The sequence below is a fragment of the Cervus elaphus genome, chromosome 7, assembly GCF_910594005.1.
Source record: "Cervus elaphus chromosome 7, mCerEla1.1, whole genome shotgun sequence".
In the NCBI taxonomy this organism is placed as follows: domain Eukaryota; kingdom Metazoa; phylum Chordata; class Mammalia; order Artiodactyla; family Cervidae; genus Cervus; species Cervus elaphus.
Window position 1 is genome coordinate 11,037,866 of NC_057821.1, and position 7,574 is coordinate 11,045,439.

Consider the following 7,574-nt stretch of genomic DNA (forward strand, 5'->3'; position numbering starts at 1 on the left):
TAGAGATCTCTGCTATACAGTAAGTTCTTATTAGTTACCTGTTGTATATGTAGTAGCGTGTGTACGTCCCAATCCCAATCTCCCAATGTATCCCTCCCCGTCTCTTGCTGCTTTTAAATTTGAACATGGAGCCAATGCTTTCAGGGAGTTTCAGGGAGAGGGTGGGTTTGGGGACTGAGGCCAGAGATAATCAGTGAGAGAGACTGTGGCATTGTAGACGGTATAGCCCTGGATTACTCAGAATGGGCTGGGCTACACAACAGTAACAGCAACTGCCAAATCTCAGGGCTTAAAAATGGCCCCGGAAAAAAAAGAAAAAAAAAAAAATGGCCCCAGTTATTTCTTTTTCTTACCACATGCTCCTGAGAAGTCAGCTGAGGGGGTGGAGGGGCAGGAAAAGTGACTTGCTCAAGGTCACATGACTGCTCTGGGGCAGAAATAGGAGTGGAACCTCCTAATTTTTACTGGGCTTTTTCTTTCATATTCTTTGGCTTGAGCCCCGTGAGAGGAGACCATGGATTCTAAGTCAGAGTCTGTGGCAGTTGAGAAAGACCTCAATGCTTCTGGATTTTAGAGGCCAGTTTAGGACTGAACTATGAGCAAATCTGTCCCCACTGTTTACCTGATCCAAGACCCCATCACTTGAGTGGATGGATGGTGGGTGGAAGGGTATAGGTTAGGATATGCTGATCAGAGAGCCAGATTTTTTTAATGTTTTATTATGAAAACTTGCAAAACATGTGGGAAAGTAGAAACCTTTGTGGACACTCATCCAGGCTCAGCAACCATTGATGCAAGATTGATTTCATTTTATCCACCTACTTTTTCACCAAGATAGCCAGTTCTTACTAAGGGACCATCCTTATCACCATCTCCCCAAGTTTGATCAGCATCTCTGGGTGAACAATCACTACCAGATCTGAATCACCAGCTCTCTTCTTTCTCCTGGGCTCAGGACTTAGGCTGCTCCTCCCTGCTACTTGGCTACAGTAGTCATTTTGACAATGGAACTTGTCAAATGCCAACCTCATCCTACCCACCTCTCTGCCAGCTCCTCCATGCTCCCATGTCACCAGCAAGGTATGGGGAGTCACCTTAAATTCTCTTCCCCATCACATGCGCCAATTCCCACTGCTCTACTCTCCCCCACGTCAGGACTTCTGGGAAGTCATTCTCCTATTTCTGTCCTCCATTCTCCAGTCCTACACACTGCAAACTAATCTTTGAATCCCACACTGGGACTTACCTGGCAGTGCAGTGGTTAAGATTCTGTGCTTCCACTGCTTCAGGCATGAGTTTGATCCCTGGTCAGGGAACTAAGATCCCACATGCGATGCGATGTGGCATGGCCAAAAAATTAAAAAAAAAAAAAAGATCAAAACCCCACATTGCACCATCCTCAAAAACCTTCAGAGGTTCCCCACCACCAAAGTGAACTTTTCTCAGCCCCAAAGCTAAGTCACCTGATCTGACAAGTGCAAGTATACCTACATGGAAAGCAGACAGGATTTTGTCCTGGAAGGTATGGTCACTGGAGCCCTTTGCTACATAATAGCACCAAATGAATTCGGTTTGCATTTAAGGCCCTTCAGCATCTGTTCATCCTGCCTGCCACTAGCCAAGCATGTCAGCACTCTTCACTAGTCAAATGGGAGCTAACAAGTCACAGCTGACCTAATCCTGTCATGTTTAGTCTTGCCCCTGAGGTTTTGATGCAAACTTCTCCCTGCCTACAGGGCTTGTCTTCCTGCTTTCCCATGGGCTTTGTCCCCATGACCTGTGGTAGTCTAGAGTTTTCTTCAACTGTATCTGCTTTTGAGGCTTCCAGCAGCACTTCTCATCTGAGTCTCTCATGTGGCATTTGGCAAATTAAAGCTTGGGTCTTATAAATTTTGTTCTTTTTGCAGTAGGTCCTATCTGACTGCTTATAAAAGGCTTGAAGGAAAAGCCTGCTATGGGCAGGCACATGGTAACAATTAGCCGATGGTAATGAAAGGAGAGCTGGCAGTGGACAATGACATGGGGTGTGCTGTGTTGGTTATTGGTTGCTGCATAACAAATTATGGCAAAACTTAGTGTATCAGTCTGAGTCCAATCAAGGGAGAGAAACCACACCATAATTTGAACAGGGAGATTTAAAAATAATTGTTAGTCCAATCCCCTGTTATAAGAAATGAAGAATTGGTTAGTTAGGAGTAAAGTGAAAGTGTTGGTCGCTCAGTTGTGTCTGACTCTTTGTGACCCCATGGACTGTAGCCCTCCAGGCTCCTCTGTCCATGGAATTCTCCAGGCAAGAATACTGGAGTGGGTAGCCCTGCCCTTCTCCAGGGGATCTTCCCAACCCAGGGATCGAACTCCCGTCTCCTGCATTGCAGGCGGATTCTTTACCGTCTGAGCCACCAGGGAAGCCCAGTAAGGAGTAAAGAGAACTCTAAATACATGAACGGCAGACACAGCAGCAGCCCTTACACCCAAGACTAAGGCTGAAACAGAGCATTCCAGGAAGTGATACCTGCCTCCTACCTCAAGGTTGACATCAAGATCCTGTTGAAGAGAACAGTCTGTGGCTTGCCAGATAGCAGGAAGGTCACGTTGGTGTCATGCTAGGGGCACTTGCAGAAGTCTGCCTTCTTAGATGCCAGGGAGAGCTCTTCTCAGGGATGTGTCGAGCCAAAGGCGCTCAGCCCACGACAAAACCGCCTGGGCAGGGAACAGGAGCCCCCCCTCCTCGGAACAGGAGAACCCATGAGTGCTGCAGGAACCTCCGGCTGGAGAAGCCACATGCCCAGCAGGTACCGGATGCTGGAGAAGCTGCAGGAGGTGGAGGCACTCTGCTGACACTGCTGCCCGGGAGGCAGTGCCAGGAGGACCTGCTGGTCACCGGGTTTTGCTGACCGCTGCAGGACCTGGGCACTGGTGAAGCCGTTGGCGCTGAAGGAACCTGCCCGTCAAGTACGCTAGAACAGGGAAGCAGAAATCTCCTCCTCCTGCCCTGTCTCTCCAGCTCCTTTCCTCTTAACAACCTAAAACATCGATAAGCACTTGTTAGCTCTCGAAGGAATTTGAGAGTCATCTTGACTTGGTGCTTCTGATTCACTCAAGTTGTTCTTGAGGTCAAGTTCCATTGGCCAGGATTGCAGTCATCTGAAGACTTGACTGGGGCCGGAGGGTGACTTCCAAGAGGCCCACTCATGTGGCTGGCAAGTTGGTGCTGGCAGCTAGCATGAGGCCTCAGTTTGTCTACACATGGGCATCTTCACAAGGATGCTTGAGCATCCTCGTGACATAGCAGCTGGCTTCTCCTAGAGTGAATCATCCAACAGAGCACAGGGCAAAAGCTGCTGTGCCTTTTCTGGCCTAACTTCGGAAGTCATACATTATCACTTTCACCACCTTCTATTTGTTAGAAGGGAGTCTCTAGGTCCAGTTCACATTCAAGACAAGGGGAGTTAGGTGCTACCTTTTGAAGAGTGTCAAACACTTTGTGAGTATTTAAAAGTCATCACAGGGTGACCAAACAGAAGGAAATCCAAAAAGAGTGGATATATGTATGTGTATAGCTGATTCACTTTGCGGTACAGCAGGAACTAATATATTATTAAGCAACTATATGCTAATAAAAAAAGAAAAGGCCTGCCACAGGCGGCATCCGTCAGCAAGGACCAGGGGATTCCCTGGCAGTCCAATGGTTAGAATGTAGTGCTTTCACTGCCATGAATGTGAATATGTTAGTCACTCAGCCGTGTCTGACTCTTTGCGACCCCATGGACTATAGCCTGCCAGGCTCCTCTGTCCATGGGATTCTCCAGGCAAGAATACTGGAATGGATTGCCATTCCCTTCTCCAGGGGATCTTCCAGAGCCAGGAATCAAACCCAGGTCTCCTCCATTGCAGGCAGATTCTCTATCATCTGAGCCATCTGAGTTCACTGCCATGGCCTGGGTTCAGTCCCTGAGGTCTGAGAAGTAAGGTCCCACAAACTGCAAGGTGCCACCAAAAAAGACAAGACAAAAATCAACAAGGACAAATCTGCACTCAGCAGCTAGACGCGCCTGTTTTCCCTCTGGGAGGTTCTCTGCCAAAGAGAAGAGAAAGTTCACACCGATGGTTGCCACCTATCTATCCCATCCCTCAGTCTGACTTCCAGCTGGTTAGCTTGTTTCGTTATCTGCAGAGTTATTTTATCTTTGGGCAGTTATTTCTCCAAAGAAACATCTCTTTCCATCTTTTCAATTGATTCTAAGAAGACTTCAGAGAAGAGATGGGCTTGAATGAGATCTGGAGAGAGGGAAGAGCTTTCCAGGGTGGGAAACTATTACACTTGAAATTTTACTAAAAGGGAAGTCAGAGTTTCCTCTGATGAGATTATGAGATGGGCTGGGGTGCTGGTAGATGGTATTTGGCCAGGCAGACTGCCAATTACTCCTATAACTGATTTCCTGAAGGAGACGCCTGACAGACAGAGATGAGGTAACGCCCATTCCCACTGGATTGCTTCCAGCAGGATCCCAACACAGGGTCTCAAGCAAACAGGGCTGGCGTCCTCGGCTTTATCTTAAGACTTAAAACAGCCTCTCTTCTCTAAACTCCCATGTTACCACTGCTCTTGTGTAATTTTCTCCCCTTGAATGTGAACTGGACCTGGTGACTTGCTTCTTACCAGTAGGATATGGCTGTCAGGCTGCACCTTGCAGGCCTGCAAGTCTTGTGATTGCCTAGCCTCACGAGTGAAGAAAGAGCTTGGAGACAGTAACAGAGAGATAGGGCATCTTACCTGTGTGAAACAGAAGGTCTTGGAGCAACAGCCCACCGTTACAGCAGAGACCAGGCAGAGCACAACCACCACCTTCGCTACTTGGAGAAGAATGAGGCAAATAGTTATAGGGGGACTGACGTCAGGTTGACGCATCAGTTAGTTACCAGGGAAACCACCAGCTGGGGCATGACCCTCACAGCCGCTCAGATTAACGACCATCACAAGGAAGGTATTTCCCTTAATAAACTAGCAGGTGGAGCCCCTCTGGCTGAGGGATTAGATCAGCCACTAGCTGGGGCAGGGGGCAAGCACGTTCATGCAAGTAGGGTGCAGGTGAAACAGGGTCTGGTCGAGCAGGAGATGTACAAAGAGCAAGAGAACAGGCATCTTGAGTGGCCTGATCATGCAGTGGCCAAGTGTGGAACTGTCACTTTAAAGATCAGATTACAGGGACTTCCCTGGTGGTTTGGACGGAAACTCCATGCTTCCAATGGAGGGGGCCTGGGTTCGATCCCTGGTCAGGGAGCTAGATCCCACATGCCGAAACTAAGAGTTTGCATGCCGCACTAAAGATCCTGTGTATCACAACAAAGATTGAAGATCCCACATGCCACAGCCAAAAAAAAATATTAGACTACAAAACACTGTGACTCCCATCTCGCTTCCATTCTTTTTCTTTCACTGGTTTGTGCTGACGAAACCAATGACTGTGTTGTGAGCTATCCTATGGAAAGGACAGCCAACAGCCTGCGAAGAACTGAAGCTGTCGGTCCAACAACCTGCAAGGAACTTAACTCTGCCAACTACCACCTGTGTAAACTTAGAAGTAGCTCCACTCCCAGTGGAGTCTGAAGGTGACTGCATCCCCTGCCGACACCTTGATGGCAACCTGTGAACAGACCCAGAGCCAGGGGACCCAGCCAAGTTGTGGCTGCGTTCCTGACACACAGAAATCTGTGAAGTAATAAATGATGTGTTAAGCCACTAACTTTTGGGGTAATTCATTATGCAACAGTAAGTAACGAATGCAACAAGCGACTCTTCCAAAGGTCTTGCCACTGGTTCATTCCTTCCACTCAAGAATGAGAACAAAAATCACCAATACCACACTCAAGTGTGAGACTTTTAATGCCCATGACCCCTGCCCACCAATAACTATGGCCCTTCAAATGTCCTGGAACACAACACAGTTTCCTTTGAGAGAAAAAGGAAGTGGGTAGAGAGAGCTTTTACCCTCTATGATACCTGCTTCCATGGATCCAAAGGGTGAACCAAAATGCCACCCTGGAAGGTCCCGTTTTTCTTCTCAGATGTCCTCCCTTCCTCCTAACCCCAGAGAGTCTCAGTCAGCGGCATCTCACAACATCTTGTTTCCTTGAGCTGGGCCAAGGACTCCTGCAGCTGAAACTAAGTAGAAGTGCCTGTCTTTCTTTAAAGTAGGAGGAAAAAGTGAAAAGGTATTTTTTCACCTAAATGTTTGGCACCTGCTATAGCTTATCTGCCAACGAGTAACAGATTTCAAAATGAGTGAGCAAGGAGCAAGCAAACAGTAATAGAAAAACATAGAAATGTGATTTCTTAAAATAGTTTACAAGTCATTGTTCAAGATACAGTGACCTAGATACATACAATAGAGTAAAAGGAGGGAAGGAAGGCAGAGAAAGAAAGCCGAGTTCATGAACTTGGGTCCCATCTCTGGCATTTCCTGGTGTTCTATGAGAGCACTGGGGCGTCGAGGCTGCCAGAGCAAGTGTGAGAACCTCAGCTACTTTCAAGGCAGTGAGCTGGTTCCCAAGATCTGACCTCTGGATGGACCCTCAGGGAAAATTCTCCAAGGCTGGGGGCACCATCATTGGAAAGTGGGGAGGAGGTGCTATGTAACAGATCCTGTCTCCGAAGACTAGAAACTGTCAAGGTTAACTGCCCAGCTCCAGTGTGATACTCTGGGCAAATGGCTGGCAAACTTTTTTTATTTCCAAGGGTTGTATGTAAATTGTGAGACACTGTGGCCCAACCCTGTCGGTCTAGATTGACAAAGAATGACAAAGGGAAATGAATCCTTATTGGAGGGTCTCTCCACTCCCATATCACTCTGGGTACTTGTATTCTGGGAGGGGGAGGGTGCTGGAATCAAATGTGAGTCCAGGAGACAGGACATAGAATGGAGATGGCATGGTTAAGATTAGACAGGGCTCTGTAAGTATGACGTATGGAATTAGAAAGCATACCTCCTGGCAAATACAGATATACACACACACATATATATACATATATATACTTTAGACTGTGGCCCATGTCTGATTTTTACCCGGGCACACGGCTTCCTAGAGTAGACACTGCATTTCCTAGTTTTTCTTGCAGCTAGGCTCTGTCATGTGACCATGATTGACTGATGGAGTGGAGAGTATTAAAGCAAACAGCCAGGCCCCCCCACACCCACCCTCATCCTTCACTTCATACCTGAAATATGAACAGGTTATAAGGCTATCTTTGACCAGGCTGATGAAGAGAATGATTATAGATGCCAGAGCAGTGAAACTAAAGCAGCCTGGACTGCTGAGACCATGAGACCCCCATTTTCACCTTGGACTGCATATCCTTGGGATGTTATGGGAAAGAGAAATAAACTTCCGTCTTAGAGTAAGCCGTTGGTTCCGTGGTTTCTTTTGCTGCAGCCAAACCTATTTGTATATCCTACAGCTCTGTCTTGGTAAAGGAAGTTCTGCTATTAGTAATTTATTTGTTTCATAATTTTCTTATTAGACAAATATTTTTCAAGCTTTGAGTGCTCCTTCTGTATCCTCTTAAGTAGGAGCTG